The 19,483-nt window shown below is 43.3% G+C and overlaps 1 long non-coding RNA gene across 1 annotated transcript; it reads right to left on the bottom strand.

The window, feature by feature from the left end:
• Positions 1-15,261: 15,261 nt before the first annotated feature.
• LOC135311756 (uncharacterized) lies at positions 15,262-19,401 on the bottom strand. The gene is made up of 3 exons (XR_010371340.1): positions 19,068-19,401; positions 18,116-18,241; positions 15,262-16,937 (listed from the first exon to the last, which is right to left on the bottom strand). It is a non-coding gene; the product is annotated as an uncharacterized LOC135311756 (long non-coding RNA).
• Between the last annotated feature and the right edge of the window lie 82 nt (positions 19,402-19,483).

Genomic DNA, 19,483 nt, shown 5'->3' with positions numbered 1-19,483 from the left:
TGAACTGAGCAGCTACATGTCTTCTTCCCACCTAAGGCAGCAGCAACCACAGCCACTTCCATTTCAAAACGCACCAGGGAGTACCTTCTACTGTTTGCCTAATAGCCTGGAGGTTAGGGCTCTTGCTCTGGAAATAAGAGATCACTTTAATTCCCTTCTCAGCTGAAAAAAATTAAATCAATGGTTCCAATGAAAGCAAGTTAGTAGGCTACAAAATCATGTGGGAAGGGAACAAAGTCCATCCCTCTTTTTGAAGGTAGGTCAGAGCAAGATGGAGAGTGACATGGCTAGAAGGAGAGGAAACATAGTGGAGCCAGAGTCCGTAGTCCACAAGTTAGGCACTTAGCTGGGAGTGTAATCTCAAAGCAAAAGAGGTATAGGAACTAGTCCCATAAAAATATATAAGGCATGTTTCCATGGCCTTTGGCAGTCAGAGTTCACAAACCCCTGACCTAAGAGTTCATTTTTCACTGACCCTCCTGTTCCTTGTGGGCTCTGCAGCTGCAGTGCTGCAGCATGTCAATCCCTTGCAGCCCATCATATCTCAGTTCCAAGAACTGTTAGTCAAAATTTTCAGGTTATTAAAAGCCAGGGTTGAGGCCAGTTGTAAAACTAGCAAATAGAGTTTCTAGGTCACGTTGGTCTTCATTTTCAGCTCTCAAATCTTAAAAATAAAATGCCTGAGAACTTATCTCCAAAATGACTGCAATTAAGGGTGAAAAATCAAAATGGCTTGTTATGGGGAAAATACTTATAACCTCCCTCATGGATCACTGTTGCATGCCCAGAACCTGGATGGTGTATTTCTTGTAAAAAACATACTTACATTCCCAATTTAGAAATTCGCTCCTAGCCTGTACCTTTCTGGCAGCAGTGTTCTTGAGCCACTCCATTAATTCTCAATCATGTGCTACTGATGAGTATGGAAAAGAGAAAAGGAGGGTACAATGGGCTTTCATCTTTTTTAGTCCCTGCCTGACTTCATAAAACTATGAGCCCTGTCAGACCTTATCCTTCCTGCGAGCCTTAGGGCACTTCTGAAAGACTTCACAGCCCTCTCTTTGAACTTCTGCAATCATCTATGCTTTATTTTCTTTTAAAATGGCAAGTGGGAAATGAGTTGTCCTCCTTTTCTAACTTCCTCCTGCCTGTTGTTTCTGAGGGAGGAGGGAGGGGGCCCTTTTCAGAGAGGTGCCAAGTGCTGGCTCCAAAATTCCCACTGCCTATAATGGAGAAGAAGTGCTGAGATTCAGGCAACCCTTTGAACATGCAGGATGCTCTCTGTGAGACTGTATAATACAGCATTCACTGCTTATACAGCTCAGAACAGCAGATGTTTCACGGTGGAAACATCTTCCAAAGGTCACTCTCTGTCACAGCTTAGCTAGAATTGCCCCTCTGTACTCTGCCACCTCTGAAAGTCTGGCTGCTGCGTATTTTTGAGCGTAACACCCAAATACACTGGAGTCGCTCAGGTCTTTGCACCTTTTTCCTTTCAGGAATAATGTAACCTCTCGCATGACAGTCACCCTGCATCCTCCTGCTGGAAAGTCTGTTCACTCTATTGAAATGAAAGAGCACAGGAGCCCCCTTCTTAAACTCAGGCTTCTGAAGAGTGAGGTAAACAGGTAACATAGTAAAAATGCCACTGGCCTGTTATTTGCTCCAAGATTCTCAACTGCAGTTAGCACATGTCTTGAAAAATTAATTCTAGCTGAGTCTGAGGTGTTGGATAAGGGGCGCGTTGCTCCGGCGCTGTGACTCAGAGGTTCATTTATTCTTTAGCTGTGGCAGAGGGAGCACTGACAATGAAAGCTTTATCTATGACAGCTCCCTTATCGAAGTGCCAGGATTATTGTACTGCCTGTAAAGTCATAGGAAAGAAACTCTCCAGGTTTCTTTTTATTTATTTTTTTTTTAAAGTACAGACATGCTTGAACCAAGACATTCCTGCTTCTCGTAGCTGCCAGTTCCTGAGCACAAGATTCAATGTTTTTCTTGTACTTGGTATAAAATGCCTAACTAAAGCCTTCCCTGCTCTGTTATAGCTGTTTCATTATTTATTATGGTAAGTATGAATTACTGAACTTCAGCCTTGGCAGATAAGTGAAACAGGAATGAACTTTCAGCTCTTTGGTTTCAGAAGGTGAGTAAAGCTCTGGTGGAGTTTGCACACATGGTTGGAATAGTTCCCCTCGTTTACACTGGCACAGCTCCACTGACTGCCGCAGCACTGCCCTCATTCACACTTCCAGCAGCAGGGAGTTAGAAACTCAGGGTATAGCTGTAACTTTTTCATATTGCTTGTCCAGTTTACCTTTTAAAACCAAACATGTAAAATCTTATGTGAAGAATAAAAGGATTTTTCTCCTCTAGGTTATTAAGGGGGACTTGACCAGAGAGAGAGAGAGGAAGGAGCTGTAAGTGATGCACTGAGGCTGACCCTGGAGGAAGGAGAGGTTAAAATAACAGCACAAGTATCTGTTGGCTCTTGAACCAAGTCACCCACATCATTTCTCATATATAATTCTTTTACATAATGTTGCAATAAAGAGCTCCTTCTTAACTGGTTTCCCTAGGAAATGTGGCATGCGTGTTCACAGCATCTGCCTGTCACATCTCCTCCCCAGCCTTCCTCCTGCCACCCGCCATTTGTCCACTTACTGGCATGTGACAGAGCAAGTCCAAAAGTGAAACCTGGTAGTTGTATACGGGAGCGATGAATGCCCGGCCTCCCCAATGAGCAGAGCAACAACAGTGCCTGCTGGAGCGGGGGCTCCAGCCACCGCAGCTGCACCAGGGCAGGAGTGGCAGGCACCTCTGCTCTGCCTGAGGGGACCCCCAGGCACCTGGGGATGCTGCAGGAAGGAGCAATGGCACCAGGATGCAGGAAGGAACTGGGAGGGTAAGTGGGACATGGGAGAGAAATCCGTAGGAAACCAGCCTCCATGAGTTTCACTGCACACAGCAGTTGAGCCTGACACGAGACAGGCACTAAACTAAAGAAGGTCCTTTAGAGAAGCAGATGTGTTCTTTCCAAAGAAGCTGCTAGTAAAATAAATGAAGCCTCTTAAATTAAGCTTCTGTGTCAGCATCCAGCAGTACAGCTCAGCCTGATTTACCAGCCTGCTCAACAGCAGTAGGCAATGAAAAACTAGCATTTTATAATTTAGGATGGTTGATTTTAGTATCGTTTGACATACTATACACTGATCTCTGCTTTTAAAAAACAGGGAACACGAAGGTGTCTGCTCGCCTTTGGAAAAGGAAACAAATATTAACTTGTCTGCACAATGTGTGAGCGGATCTAGCCCTGTTGCAGGAAACTCATTAATCTCACATGGAAAATAAATAAACCAGGAGAGAAAAGGATGGGTGGGATTTTAACTTCCTCTATTTCCGCAAATCATTATTTTATAGGAACAAGTGCGTGCCAAAGGGTTTTTTTAAGAGGAAAATTACTGCAAAGAACAAATAAGTTTGTCGAATCTTTTAAAAGCTTTTCAGTGGAGGGATAATTTAGGGTGGTGCTGGGAAAACTCACCTGTTAAATGCTGCCTGATAATTCCCACTATTAGACCACATTTTCCATTGCTGATGCCACTGTCAGACTTGAGCCACCAGGACTCACATTTTCCATGGCAGGTGTCTGCCTAAGGCTGGATACGTGTGATGCGTGCGTGTGTGTATCAAGATTTGCCTCAGGAGTGTAAGAAAAAATGTGCTGTTTCCCTCACATTTAAAAAAAGAATGGCAACCTTTTCTTTAGACAGTCCCAAAGGCCCCATACTTTGGAGGAAAAGATTGAAATTTGGCAGGAGAGGTGTTTAAGCCACTCTGGAAATCCACCTCAGCCTGGCTGAGTTACAGGCCCGAGCAAGATCAGTTTAATCTTGATAGAGCTTCACAGCTTGGTTTTTCAGAGATCCTGCTTCTGCAGTTCTATGCTACTATGGGACAGACCAAGATGGTTTTCTTCAGCTAGTCTCTGCTCTGCTCCTTTGGACCCTGCTGCTGGTCTGGAGCAATCCAGAAGCAATGGTCACCCAAGGCAGGGCCAGGCTGGAGAAGGAGAGGCGAGAGGAAAGAAGAGAAGAAACAAGAGCTCTCTCTGGACGGACTCGATGGGACAAGGGGGGAAGGCTGAGATGAGAAGGCAAAGATGGTGATGTAGCAGAGTTGGTGCAAGACAAGGATGGAGCAAAAGTGACCAAGGTTGGGAAAAAGGGATCAGAGGGTCTGTGGCCACTATACCCACAGTCAATGACCAACATGTGTGCCACAAGATAAGATAGCAGTTTTGTTTGCTGGTGGGGAAAATATAGGTGTTCACTGATAGCCCATTCAGAATTAGGCAGTATTGAGAGAGGCAGAAAGTATACTTCAAGCTCATTTTCAGCCATGGAAAGATTGGACTGTCAAGATATAGCCATATTAAAAAAATGAGAAGAATTGGGAAATTGCTGATTAGCTCTTATCTTCCATAAAAATATTACTTTGTAGCTGAAAATAGCCACTACTGGTGTCCTTGCTCCTTTTTCACAGGTGGGAAATATTGTTGCTCAACACCCTGAAAACTCAGATACTCACTGAGATGCCTTTATATGGCTTTAAATGTTGGCCTGTGCCAGGGACAGATATCTGTGACCAGGGGAGCCAGCACTTCCACAACCATCTGTGTATTAGTCAATATCTTTCCAGCATTCTAGATCTACGCTTACAACGTTTGCAAAGTTAGAAGCTGTGAATACCCTGCACACTGAGTGACTACCAGTTCCTTCTCTGAACCCAGCGATTTAGTCTCTGATCACTAAAGCAGCTTAAAACTGAGTAATGTGTATGGTGCTCACCAACCCTACCCTGCCAGGATGCAGCTCTTTCTTCACATTAATCCATAGTCTTTGACAGTCTGGAATTTCTAATAGTAGCAATTTCTAACAGCAAAATATTGCTATAAATATTCTTGCGGGATTTATGACATCCAAACTCTATCTAAGGACCCCAAAAGCCACCTGTCACAATCCAGAGTTATATTTCTACAAAAATGTACAGCTTAGAAAAGCAATCAGGTTTAGAATATTTATGAGAAACAGGGAACTTTTTATTTAAGGTAAAAGAATTAAATAAGTGAGAATGCTAATTCATGGCCATAGGATAGGTGCACCACTAATTCAGACAAATGTGTTCCTGTAAGAATACAGGCTGGAAAAGGAAATGAAATCAAGTGTGAGAGAGACACAGATGGCCTTAGGTGAGTGCAGGATCATCTGCAATCAAATTAATATGGCAAATGGCCATGGCAGATGACACCAAGCTGAGCCGTGCAGCTGACACGCCAGAGGGACAGGATGTTATCCAGAGAGACCTAGACAAGCTGGAGAGGTGGGCCCATGTGAACCTCATGAGGTTCAATAAGGCCAAGTTCAGAGTCCTGCACCTAGGTTGGGGCAACCCCTGGTATCAATACAGGCTGGGGGATGAAGGGATTGAGAGCAGCCCTGCGAAGAAGGACTTGGGGGTACTGGTGCACAAAAAGCTGGACATGAGCCAACAATGTGCGCTTGCAGCCCAGAAGGCCAACCATACCCTGGGCTGCATCAAAAGCAGCGTGGCCAGCAGGGCGAGGGAGGTGACTCTGCCCCTCTGCTCTGCTCCGGTGAGAGCCCACGTGGACTGCTGTGTCCAGCTCTGTAGCCCCCAACACAGAACGGACATGCACCTGTTGGAACAGGGCCAAAGGAGGGCCACAAAAATGATCCGAGGGCTGGAGCTCCTCTCCTGCAAGGAGAGTTGGGGTTACTCAGCCTGGAGAAGAGAAGGCTGCGGGGAGACCTTATAGCGGCCTTCCAGTACGTAAAGGGGGACTACAGGAGGGATTGGGGCAACCTCTTTAGCAAGGTCTGTTGTGACAGGACAAGGGGAAATGGTTTTAAACTAAAGGAGGGTAGATTTAGACTGGATATAAGGAAAACATTTTTTACCATGAGGGTGGTGAAACACTGGCACAGGTTGCCCAGAGAGGTGGATTGATGCCCTATCCCTGGAAACATTCCAGGTCAGGTTGACAGGCCTCTGAGCAACCTGATCTAGCTGAAAATGCTCGCTGCAGGGGGGTTGGACTAGATGACCCCTAAAGGTCCCTTCCAACCTAAACCATTCTGTGATTCAGTGACAACAGGATAGATTTTTTACAGTATATATTTAGGAGAGCAGGCATAAAGTAGTTGAATTGCTGGTTTGGATGGCAAATACATGTAATTCAAATCAGATTCTGTAAGATTCTGGCGGTTAAGTTAGGAGGCAGGAATGAAATTTGAGGGGCGCAGCTTGGGGAATCTTGGGACAGCAGAGGACAAAAAGAAAAGGAGGGCACACACGTCATATTTAATGGTCCATCTCTGCTTTCACAGTGGATAAAGAAATGGCCATAGTACAATACCCTCTCACCAAGGATCTGTACTGTGATTCCCCTATTTTCCATCCGTGCAGAACTCTGATGGAAGCTTTTATGGTGGTTTGAGTCTGACAGATGTTGCTCCCCTGAACTGACTCCCTGACATCTAATATTAGCTGAGCTCTTGTAGCCTTTTGGTGCGGGGTCACCAGTCTTGATTTCTTTCCTGAACCAACTGCCTGCTTTCACAAAATTGAACTTACCTTTGAGTAAATTCAAACTTATCTTTGAGACCTATGTCAGCACTGATTGAAACTTGCTAACAAATCCAAGAATTATTGGGAAGACATGGACATCTAAGCCTTGATTCTTTAGATACTAAACAAAAAGGAAAGAAACTAGACACTAGAAAATCTTATCTTTTGCACTTAGTGAGAAACTGAATTGGGTTAACCCAAGCACATCAAAGGCTAAAAGTCATTAGGATACCTTCAGAAGTCTCTGCAAAATCCTCCTCCACCACTCAGCTATTTCAAAGGCTTCAACAGAATGGAGGCTCTGCAGCTGTGGAGACTAGCCATTACACACACTCTTGCACTCTGCAGGAATTTTCTGCATGGTGATAGGTATGGAACTGCATAAGGTAGTTTTGAAATCTGGAGTAATACAACCAGTGAATCCTGGCTGCAGTGGGCCCTCTGCCTGAAAACCCTACATCTCAGAAATCTGCAGCTGTTTCTGACACCAATGGATTGTTACCTGTTTCTACTTTGATGAAAGCTACCTACCCAAAATACCACACCAATTGTCAGTCTAAAGTCACATGCTTGGATTCTGCAAAAATGTTTGCAAAAAGGAGTCTTCTGAATGTACAACAAGAGCATGTAATATTATCTGAATGTAGTTTAAATTAAGTGATATGGCTTTGTTGTACTAACTATTTCAGGGGAAGGGATAAAACAAAGTTACTTTCCTAGCCACTTGGATATGACTACATTGGAATTAAGTTTTCTGTCTTTAATTTAGAAGTTTAAAAATGAACTGAAATGAACTATAAGTTTTTGATCTCTGTCTTGACGATCTCTGTGTACAATACATGATAGATGTACAGTGCTGAGACCCACAACAGAAGAACTGGAACTTATACTCAAGGGTGCATAGCGCTTTGATTCAGGCATAAATGTTTCCTTATTTATTAAAAGTTGGCTGAGGGAAATCAAGAATCCTGGCGAAGAAATCATACATATTTCTGATCACGTTGATATATATCTGAAGAAGAAACTACTATTCCCAAAACAAAACTGGGTAATTAAAAGTTATGCTTTGTGACTCCAGAATTTGAAAAAAAAATCATATGGCATCTAATTAATGTCTATATGATTACTTTCATGTCTTTTCTCAGGGGTAAGATATTTATATCCACATAAAAAACAAGAAAAGGGCCTAAGGGAATGCAAACAAAACCCCACAACCCAGCACCTTAACTGTAGCATCTGCAAGCCAGGAATCATGGAATACTTGATGAAGTGCTTAAGGCTAGGACGGCTGATAATGAGATTTCTTTTAAGTTCACAGTGCTGCACATTAAAGAGACACTGCCAACCTGATTCTGAAAGGAAGAATATTACATAGCACACACAAGCTGTTTTTGTTTTTATAGAAGAGTCTTTTTCATCAGCCTTTGCTGGTGTCTAGAAAGACAAACAAGTTTAGTAAGCCACATACTTGGTCCACAAGTTTTCCCCAGTGTTTTTGTATTTTATTTGTCTACTTCATAACTTGCTGCGTCTGGCAAGTGCTGAGGACAGTGGTTCCGAGCGCCCACCTGATCAGTTCAAAAAGCAGGAGCTCGCCAAGATAGTGCCTTAAGCAGAATATACCAGTGACACTGGCTGAATGCAAAGTGCTGTCACATGTACAGCATAAACAACCTGGGACTGGGTAAGTTCCACCTCTCTCTCCCTCTCTCTGGTCTGTTCAGTGCTAGAAACCACCACATTATTTGCTGCAAAATCAGATCTGGCATTTCCAGAACTGCATGTGAATTACCAAGTTGAAGAAAAGTCTAGTCAACTTACACTCTACCTTTCAATCCTTTTTTATAAAACCAAATAATACTTTACTGGTGCAGAAACCTTATAAAGACGGACTATAACCTTTCTTATAAAACAGCATGCATGTAGTCTTATGCTTATCTCGGCATAGCTGCTTGCAGGAGTTTCTTTGCAAAAATGTCCTTTAACCCTTTCTGTTAGGCTTTCCTATTCTAAATGGAAGTGAAGTGGTAATGCCAGCATGTTCCAGCTGCCTGCATGGGCTAGTCCAAATTAACTTTCCTGTTTTTCCTATCTCCTGTAATTTTTTTTCAGCACCCCCTGGGATGAGAAAGAACATGAGCTGACAAACAGGTAGAACACATAAGTGCATCTGTATTCAGAAAAAAATACATTCAAACAATATTAATGTTGCACAGTCAATCGTTAAAACTTGGCAAAGCTAATTTTGTAGTTTTAACTTTCAACGTAATTTTTACTTACAACATTGCATATTTGTTTTTCAGTCTTGCTGTGGGTATGAATCAGTTTCTTAATCAAAAGGATCTGTTGTCTGCCAGACCCTTGTTCCCATTGTTGCTGAAACTGGGAAACGAACAGTGAATGAGAGACACAGACAACTGCGTGAAGAAACAGGATCACTTCACCATTAAGATAGTAGAACACTCTCCCTGGAGGACTGGAGTCTGCTCTGCTTCTGCTAAAGAGTTCCTGCAGAGGGGTTCTTATTGTGTTAGCCTTTAATTTCATATCCCTCATTTTGGGTGCTGACTCGATAACCTAGGATTTGATTTGCAGACACACTCAGACAGCTGTAGCTGGGAATGGTGCTTTGAACATACAAAGTGATACGTAGCACTAGGTGCTACCAGTAAGAAGATCTTAAGGATCACAGACTGAAATGAGGGGATACTTTTAATCCAGCTTAATATGCAGGTTTGACAATGTAATGCTGTAATTGCTACAGAAACTGGAAAAGAAATGTTAGCACTGTCTGTCCATCTCCACACCCATCTGATGCTGCAGGGCTGGATTCCCAAAACATGGCAAAAAGCTACTGAAGATGAAGGTGCCACTTCAACAGCACTGCCCAGCGCCATCCTGAGCTGCAGCCACCCCTGGCATGCCCTGGTGAGGCCTCATGTGTGACATTTTGTGAGACTTCCTGCCAGAACGAAACATCAACGTGATCACATTCACTAAGTATGTTAAAAAGGACTGTCAAGAGAAAAAATGTAGCTGACTTCAGCTCAAAGTAACCCCTGGTACCATCTGACATACTAGCCCACTGGTCAAGCCTTTAGTCATCCTTCCTCAAGGAGTATCAATGGCAACTGAGGTATTATCCTGGAGCTCCAGAAGAGTGATTCCCACAACACTCTGTGCTAGCAGCAGCATTATTGAATGGATTTGTTCATGGCCTGCAAAACATCACATATAAGAGATTCTTAAATGCTGATGGTACCTGTTTGATCTTCAGTGACAGCAGACTGGCTCAACCCAATGACATGTCACTGCAAGGAGAAATGAAGAGCAGCATTAGGCATGCCAAAGGCTGTGTGGGTTAACAACCTTCTGCACACAAAAATCCTGGAGACAGCTGGAGTTTTTGTTAAACACAATCCAGAGTAAGAGGATCAGCCTAGCTTGAGCACTCACAGTCATGGCCATATGCATTGGTCAGAGGAAGAAGATCAGGAACCATTTCAAAAATAAGCGCAGGAGTCTACCAAAGAAGGCAGCGCTAAGTGTAATAATCATAACCTGCTACTCATTTAATGAGTGCTGTAGCCTGTGATGAATTTCGTCTGCAGCAGATTTCATCATTTTTATCTTGCCATGATTATTATTATTGGTAGATTAACATCAATAAAAGCCATATTGTTACCTGAGACAGCCAAAACCTCTCTGCCTAATGTCTGGCGTCGATGCAGCCAACAGCCTGACCACCAAGTTGTGGCAAATGAGAGCAAAAATCACACTGAAAGATCTAGAGGATCCACCCTGGAAAAGATGCACATGTAGCAGATGATTTCATCGACTCACCGTGCCAGCGGGAACACCACTTCCAGGGCCTCCCGCCATCAGCAAACCTTCCCACTGTGGGCTCCCACATCTCTGCTAAAGCCGGTCAAGCGGGCACGGCACGGTCCCCTGTGCAGTCTGACAGTGCCGGGAGGAGCTGCAGCAGGCCATCCAACGTGCAAGTGGTGCAAGGGTGGATCCTGCTTTCAGGCCAGGTGGCTGCTCATGTCCTGGGATCCCTCTTGTCTTCTCAGAATGAATGCTTACAGGCCTTGGACAATAAGATGAAAATTTGGCTGGTTTTTTCTTTTGTTGCAACTGTTTCCTTATTTGTTTTGTTCACTGATGTTCATTAAAAGCAACCAGTTGTACTCTAAGTCCCAGCTGAGCCTACACTCCCCATCTCCTTGCCCAGGTCGTCTGAATTCCCTCCTGACTCTTTGCCTAGCTCTCTCCCATCTGGGACTGCTCACTCCATCCACTTGGCAGCGCTGCCCACCTCCGCTGGTTTCTAGTGCCAGTCTCTTTCCTAGAACTGCATTCTCGGTGCACCTTCCCTCTCCATCCCAACTTCTTCACGAGTTTCTTTTTCTTGTGCTGCAGTTTCTTCAGCAATTTGTTCCCTCCATCCTACATCCACCTCTACTATCTGTTTAGTCTACAATTCTAATATCCTTGCTCTGAATCTTCACTCTCTGGCCACTGTCATTTCCTTTGGTGGCTTCAAAATAGTAGCCCTGTCCTGCCAATTCTGAATATCTGCCTTCTCCGCAAGTCCCAGTTTTCACTCCACAGCTCCTACTTCCAGTACAGCCTGCTGGTTCTCCACAGCAAGGCCTTAGATCTGGCTCTTGCTCTGTCTGCCTCTCAATCAGATAGCTTCTGCCTTCACATTGCCTAGATGCCAGCAGAGAGGTCACTGAAAGTGCAGGAAAGTGTCCCTGCTCTCCATTCATTGCTTGGCTCCAGCTCAGCGTGTAGCAGCTGGAAAAAAACCATTATTGGGAAATTCTGTCTCCATCGTGTAATCCTGGGCTGCAGCATGTGTAGTGGCTTTGTACAGAGAGTGCATGTCCAGGATAGGAGCTGAGAGGGGCGGGGGAGCCTTATTTGAACTGTGGGAATGATGCACAAGCAACAGGACTGTAACTGTGAGAGGCATAAGCTTGCTTTGGGACAGTCTTAACCCTTAAGCAGTAGTGTGTGTCTCCGTAAACTGAAATCTAAAGTACCCTAAAATTTGTCTGAATTAGAGTAGATTTTCTTTAGTGCATCTGACAAAGGCCTCCCTTGCTCCAAGCAAACTTTCTCCATAAAAAGTTTGATTAGTTTTTTCCTATTGAAAAACAATACACCCTTCCTACATTTAATTTCAGAAATGACTAAATACTTGGGTTGATATTTTCTGTGGGCAAGAAATTATGCAAATGATCAGTATAGACTTTTCCAGTCTGAATCAGTGTAGCCTGGCACAAACAGCTGAAATCTGGGCCTTGCATCAGAAATGTCAAACCCTGTGTAACAGGCTGTATGGGCTCTTTAAAAACTCAGCGGAGCTGTTCACCCTACCTTGTGCGTATGTTGAGAATCATCTGAAGGGCTAATTCCCAGCAAGCAGATTTAAATAGGTTTCCAGCTTAGGGAGAGAAATGGATGTTTGTCTCTTACGGGAGCTGTTCCTTCCTCTCAACCCTCCCTCGTATATATGTTCACATACATGCACAAAAAAAAGAGCAAAATGAGGATAAAGGTACCCTCCAGACTGAAAAGACCCCTCCTCTACAGAGATGGAACAGCACTTTTGGCAGACCTTAACAGTACTAGAGTTTAAGTGAGTTGAAAATAAAAGACTGATAATGAGATTTTGCAATAGACTGGCTGGCTCAGGCTGGCAGGCAGCAAGCACAGCCAGCCTGCTTGCAACTCACCCTAGATGAGTTAACTAAAAATAGAAAAAAAAAAAGAGAACCACAGTGCATTATCCAGTCTAGAGAGTTAAAAATGTTGACTTGGAAAGACTACCACTCAACAGACAAAATGACAGAACTGAGTTGCAGCCACTTGCCTCTCTCCTAGTCCTGTTAAAAAGGCACTAATCTTCCAGTCACAGAAAGAGTAGAACTCCTACTTCAGCCCTCTCCAAAGCTGGCATGAGAGGAGTGTGAGGAAAGGAGCATGGCATTCTCCAGTTCCGGTCAGACTTACGGTCCCTATTTCAGCTGATCCTGAGTGGCTTATAGTCCCATTGGGTCTAAATCACCTTTCACAGGTAGGAGCTTAAGCCCACGCACAGGCGAGAAGTTCTGGGAGGTCTGAGATGTAACGACTGCTCCACCTGGGAAGGAAGAACAGCTTTACCTGTGGATTTATGCAGAAGACACCCGTGATCCACTTCTTTTCTGGATGTGAGCTCTGCTGCAGCCTGAGCTCAAAACGTCTCTGCTTGTACTGAGGAAGATGTAAATCTGAGACTACTATACTACTGCCTGCAAGGCATTTGCCTGTGCTTGAGTCATCCAGATCCAGTGAATGAGCACAGGAGCTTGCACTAAGGCACGTGGAACATATCAGGAAGCAATAAATCTTGTGCTGTTGTGGTCTTTTGGTACAGACTAAGTGCAACATAGCTGGGTGCAATCCTGATTTTAAGAGTAGGCTTTACCACAGCTTGCTAGGTGTAAGAGGAAGGTGTAGATCTTGCTAGTTTTTGGAGGAAAATTTATTATTAATTTCTGGTGTCTTTCCTGACATCTGGAGGAGTATGTGGCACTCTGTTTTTATCAGGCAACCCTACTGAACATTAGTTTAACAATTTGATAGAGAATAAGTATGCTTAATAACATCTGATAAGAGCTGGAGTGATAATAAGCGTCTCATCAGTACCAGGTGCTCATTTTTTCAGCCTAGAAACATCCTCTCTTCTACTCACTAAATGCGCAAGTGCTGGTGGTGCATCTCAGGCATTATGGCTGCTGTAACACTGTTTAATTATGGAGAAATTCACAGGGCTGGTATCTTTCACGTGTCCTGGACTACCATCTCCCCAGTTCTAATATTCCTCAATTTGCAGCCACGTACATAACAGCATTTGTGAATTGGGAAGGCCAGGTTAGCTCCAAAGCAAACCTCTTTCCTCTGGAACAGACTGTTTGCTAGATGCACTCAGCATCAGTTACCCTGTTTTCCTGTTAGCATAACATCACTGATTTATTAGAGAAGTTTTAAACTCAGAACATGCCACAAGTGTATGCCAGTTTGTGAAAAAAACACCATCTGGCTCCCTTTTTATTAGATGATGTGCTTTTGTAAGATTATAGTTGTATATTTCCTGTTAATCTTGGCGTTGTGTCTGTACCTGAGCAGTTGCCTCTTTTCTAATGCATTCCCTAAGAGTTACACTCAGTACCATCAACTGTACAGGATGATACCTTAAGATAATGCCAAAGGGCGATCTGTTTTCCATTCTATAGCCACACACTGCTCAGAAGGAAAGGAGCAGCAGGTTGTGCTCATTGCTTTAGCTCCGGTTTGCACAGGTCTTCTGCACTCTGCCTCGCAGAGGGGATTAGACAGGGTTTAGGGGACAAAATGCAGAGGAATGAGATCAGTCAATTAGACAGCAAATTAAAATTAAATGATAGCTGCTATCCAACCACATACTATCCTTCTTCATATTTCTGTCTGCCATTCAAAACCACATGTGACTGGCAGATCACACTCCCTAGCTTCTGACTCTGATCTCTGGGCATCAGAGTTCTCCTTAGTCTGTGAGTGGAACACTAAAATGCACATGCAGGATCACACTCACAAAACAGCACATTCTTGGCACACAGCCACATCCAAATTCATTAATAATAGTAGTTTTCTGTAACTGCCGGGAAGGATAAAGCAAGCAGTGACATTTTAACTATCTTGTAATGCGAACAGTTCACCCTCCCAGGAGTTCAGCAAAATAAAGTGGAAGCCTAATTAGGGATGATACATCCTAAACTTCACACTCATTATGTTTTTAATTCTTCCACAATTCTTCCACAAATCCTGAAGTTGTTTTGTAAGAAACTTGAACATCAGCATTTAACTCATAGGTACACCTTTGTTTAGAAGTAGTGCAAACACTTATTTTTTGTTCTTAGTTTCAGCTCTGTTTTTCTCCTCTCCAAGCACTCTCTAAAACATAATATGAATATCAGGAAGTATGAGGGACATGTCTGCTTTTAGTTCAGTGCAGTTTAGTGGTGGTAGGTGGCTTACTTAAGCAAATCTAAACAATTAAACAAGATTAAATAAGATATCTGCAGGTGTGCCAGGGATCAGGCTGTGGCAGCAAAACTCTGAGGAGATGTTTGATTTCTCCACGTCAGTAACGGAAATGTTTTAACTGCAAACCAGAATGAAGAAGTCATTAAAGTGTGAGATTCTAGTTAGAAAAACAAGGGATTTTACAATGAGGAATTTTATGAAAAACTATTGAATTATATGGATTGGCGAACTGCCACTACTAAAATCTGAAATAGCATTCATAATTACTATAATTAACTTTTCAGAACAGAAAGACTCCAAGTCAGAGAAGGCTCCAAAGGAACTTCTCAAGTTGGATGGAGTGGTATTGCAAAGTTCAGTAAACTGGACTGCAGCCTGGGGGTTGGGATGAGTTTACATATATGTATCAGCAGCATGAAATTGGATGAAAGAGAATAAAAAATCCAGAACAGCTTATCTAATACAGTTTGGAAGTAAGATCGTGAGGAAGACTTCTATGAAAGAATTCAAAGTGAAACAGAATTTGAAATATCAATCAAAAAGTAAATTGTTGTGAGACAAACTGTTGTATTTCTGCTCAATCAACTTTATTTAGTTTCTATTTTGTGAGAAGTTGGTGGTAGGGATGGCAGAAGGGATATCAATGTGGTTTGCAGTGAGGAAAACTAAGACAGCAGGAAGAACAAGAGCAACATTTGGTGAAGAGACAAAATTGAGCTTGGTTATTTATCAAAACTGTACAAATATTAAAAATATGCACAGCATGAACAGCCATGGCAAGCTCACTGAGCATGCAAAAGAATATAAGGGTCAGTCCTGAAGGTGTCTGTCTACATCATGTGTCTACCTTTATGATACTCAGATGGATCCTGAGGAGAAATTCTCATGTAGCAGAAAATCATAAAGGTGGTCTCACAGAAGAACACCGAGAACTCTATAGACAGCAAAAGTTTACAAGTTGAAGGGAAAAAACCTGATGTATTTTGAGATTTTTATAAACGTAATAATGAAAGAAGAAAGTTAAAATTAAATTAAGTGCAGCTAGAAAAATTCAGAAATTGCTAAGGGGGAACTCACAGACTGATTGTCATGAACATCAAAATATAAGCCCTGTTTCCTCAGGAAAACAACCTAAATCAACAAAAAATAATGTTTACCATATTTTAATATTTAATCATATTAATGTATTCAAGCTCTATGTGCCCTACAAAAAACATGACAGATTTCTACCATAACAGTCAGAAATTTGGAGTCTCTAGAGCACTCCTTTGCTTTAACAAACTAGGATTTTACTACAGGTTACATCTGTAATAGGAAGATCAGGCAAATAATGTATACACAGGAACATGCATGTTCTTTCAATAAAATAATTTGCATAATTCATTTACTGTACCTAGATATACTTCAGTTTTGCTGAACAAAAAATTTCAGAAGGTTTTGCAATTATAACAGGAAGAAGTGAGAACACAAAATAAACACGCTTTTAACAAATTAACAAATGAATCTATTTTTACATATTTTCCAGTACCCTCAGTTTGCAATGACTGAAACAGGTTTTTTGCTGATTCCAGTTCCATTCAGCCAGTCCTTCCTGCTTGCCACAAGCCTGCCTGCTGGAATACTATGAAGATGAAACAGTAACATAAAAAACCCAGCAAGCATTTACAATGCATCAGAAAAAAATATGTCTACGAGAATTTATTTCACTTGCACCAACAATGCTGGAATGTGAGACAGAAAAATGAATAATATTGATTATACTCATATCAGGAAATAAAAAACTTGACTGGAGTCAGCTAATACTTTGGGAGCCGCTCAAATATACGTGTTTAAAAATGAAACCAACCTTGTTCTCTAGGAAATTTTCTAAATAAGCAAGTATGATAAACTCTTCTGTAAATGTAATGTGATACAAGCTGTGTGCCAAATTCCGAAGAACACCCCACAAATGCTCTGAACAGAGTGGGAGACACCTGAGATGGCTCTGTTAAATTATGCAGGAATCACAGCTATGCACAGCAGAAGCGTCAGTGTCAGGAGGTGAAGAACACCGAAGCAGTCTCTACAAAGACACACCTAAACATATTTGAAGCAGGAGTTCTCAAATCATCCCACAGGGCTGGCCACATTTTGAAGAGAAACTGGCTCAGTTTCACTTCCCGTTAACGATCATGTAACATCTTTGTGCCAGATGCAGCAATTGCCTGCATGGAAAAATAATTTTAGGAAAGTATTTAATATGTTTTAGCTGCCTTGTAACAACAACTTAGCAACTGAAGAGAGAGGTGCCAACGCTTTGTGATCAGCTAGGTCTTTAGAGGCAACAAGGAAGATTCTGTGGGCCTACAATGACCTGCAGATGTGGTACCACCTGAGATGTCTTTCTACTGCAGCATTTCCCTGAGAGAGATATAGGATGCTGCTTTTGCAGATTTCCAGCCATGTCAGCAAAACAGAAGAAAATCCCCCAGCCGTATCAGTCATGTCTAAAATGTTTTGGGAACTAGCGCGTTGCAACAGCTTCTTAAGTGTCTTCTTTCTTCCTGTTCTTTTCCACCAGAGAGACCCCTGGGAGGAAATTAAAGGGCATCTAACCCACCTAAATTTAACTTCCTAGCTGTCTTTTGCTAGTCTGGCTCTTAGACCTTCAGACTTGGACTGGTTTAATGGGACTGGGATGCTTAGTTCTTAACTAAAGTCATGCTGGAGAATTTCGTCTGGAGATGGTTGCCTCCCTTGGGTTTGGAAAAAAGCACTGAGCTGTGGAAAGCTCTTAATTCTCTCCTTGGTTTCATCTCATTTGCTATCACATGGAAGTGTTCAGCTTACAGGAGTTGCTTTGTTTTGGGCTTGTGGAGAATACGCCCTTTTTTCAAAACCAATGGAGGGCTCAACCCACTCTTGCCAAGCCCTGCAATAGGAAAAGAAGGGTAATACTTGGATGGGTACAATGGCAATTCATCTTTCTGGCCGGAAGCCTTGTTTGGGAGTTTTGTTGCTTAGTGTCTGCCAGCACTTTCATCCTGGGGAATTTAAGTTTCTTCTACAGAAGCCTGACCTCAACTAAAAGTTTGCATATAAAGTATCAGAACTCAGAACTGTTTTTTTTAATTAATTTTCCAAATTAGGTTAAGTCTTAAGATATGAACAAGTACTTGGGTGATACTCAGCATAAAAAGAAGGAAATTATTAGCTTGGCATTTGTTTAATCTTGTGAAATATTTATTTAAAAGGAAAGCAAGATGAATATTTAAAATATGATCTCAAAACACACACAAAAAATGTATTCATCCAGAAACTGGGCTACATTTTGAGGTGTCTAGCACCTTTAGGCATTGTAATTACTCTACTGTCTTTGAGAATAATGTATTCCAAAACTAACCACATATGTTCAACCGGTTTCCTTTCAGGAATGCTTCAGCTGCTGCTGGATCACAAAAGGAAGGTTCACATCCCAGGTCTTTGAAGATATGGATAAGGAGGAAGTAATTCTTAATGATTTGCTGATCTAAACAAAAAATGACAGACAACATAATGAAATAATGTAATCCTGTAGTGTGCCAAACCCCCATAATTTTAAATTGAACAGGAACAAATGTCAGAGGAGGCTGAATGAGATTAGTTGCATTATATGCTACACAACTATACGTGTCTCACTAGACACAAATAAAAGACTTGACCCAAGAAATGAGAGGAAATTGTAAGAAACTTATAGTCTTCTGGAACTGTTTATCTATCTCTGTGAATTTTTGTCACAATTAAACGCTTCACTTGAAACTCTACTTGAAGACAATGCAGGGAAGTCCCACTAAGTACACAAGAATTAATGCTGTCCAAAACCACCTGCAATGCCATATTTTGAGATGAGCCAAGAACTAATACCACTATGGCCTGGTGTACACTAGGGTTGCACCGCTGCAAGGTGGCTGTCCAGCACACTAGATGCTGGTCTTTCTGGACATGAGACAGCACTGCTGTTGGGAACAGGTGGATTTGTAACACTAGGGTATTCCTTCACTTGGAAGAGACTGGAAGAAGCCTTGGTGCATTTTATGTTCTGAAAAATAAACCCATGAAGAATAGATTCATTGAATGAATGAAGTCCCATCCTTTAATGCAGAGGCAGGGCTGCAGCCTGTTCTGGTGAAGCCACAATGGCCCTCGCCAACTACCGAGGAGCTCTGCCCATCGCTCAGCCCCTACCTGGTGGCCTTACTCGTCCCGCTCCTCCGCCCTGTCTCCCTCCTGCGCACACCCTCTACAATCTTCAGAAAATGATCATCTGTGTGTGGCTTCGGAGCTCTCTGAAGCGGGAAGGAAACCCCAGCACGCACCGCACCACCTGTGAGGGCTCCTGCTGTCCACGGGGCGCCGCGGAGCAACACGGCGTCCCCGGCCACACGCAGCGCCAGGAGGTCCCGCACCGGGGAGGGCCGGACCACAGGTGAGCCACGCATGGGGACCCGGTGCGGGACACGCGCCACGCCGCGCGGGACTACCGCAGCGGGAACCGGCAGCTCTCCCCGCCCTCAGCTCCCGTGACACCCCGCGGATCCTCCCCAGCCACGGTTTTTGCCCCGCTGCCGAAATTCCCCGGCTCCAGACAGCGAGAGGTGCACCCGCGCGTGGCTGACGGGGCAGCAGTAGGTGGCGGCCGCCGCGGAGGAAGGGCCGCCCCCCGCTCCCGCCCAGCCCCCGCCCCCCGCGTCACGCGACCTCCGCGGGGCGGGCCCACGCCTGCCCCCGCAGC

The sequence above is a fragment of the Phalacrocorax carbo genome, chromosome 2 (assembly GCF_963921805.1).
Source record: "Phalacrocorax carbo chromosome 2, bPhaCar2.1, whole genome shotgun sequence".
Lineage (NCBI taxonomy): Eukaryota > Metazoa > Chordata > Aves > Suliformes > Phalacrocoracidae > Phalacrocorax > Phalacrocorax carbo.
This window is presented reverse-complemented; position numbering and strand designations above follow the sequence as displayed.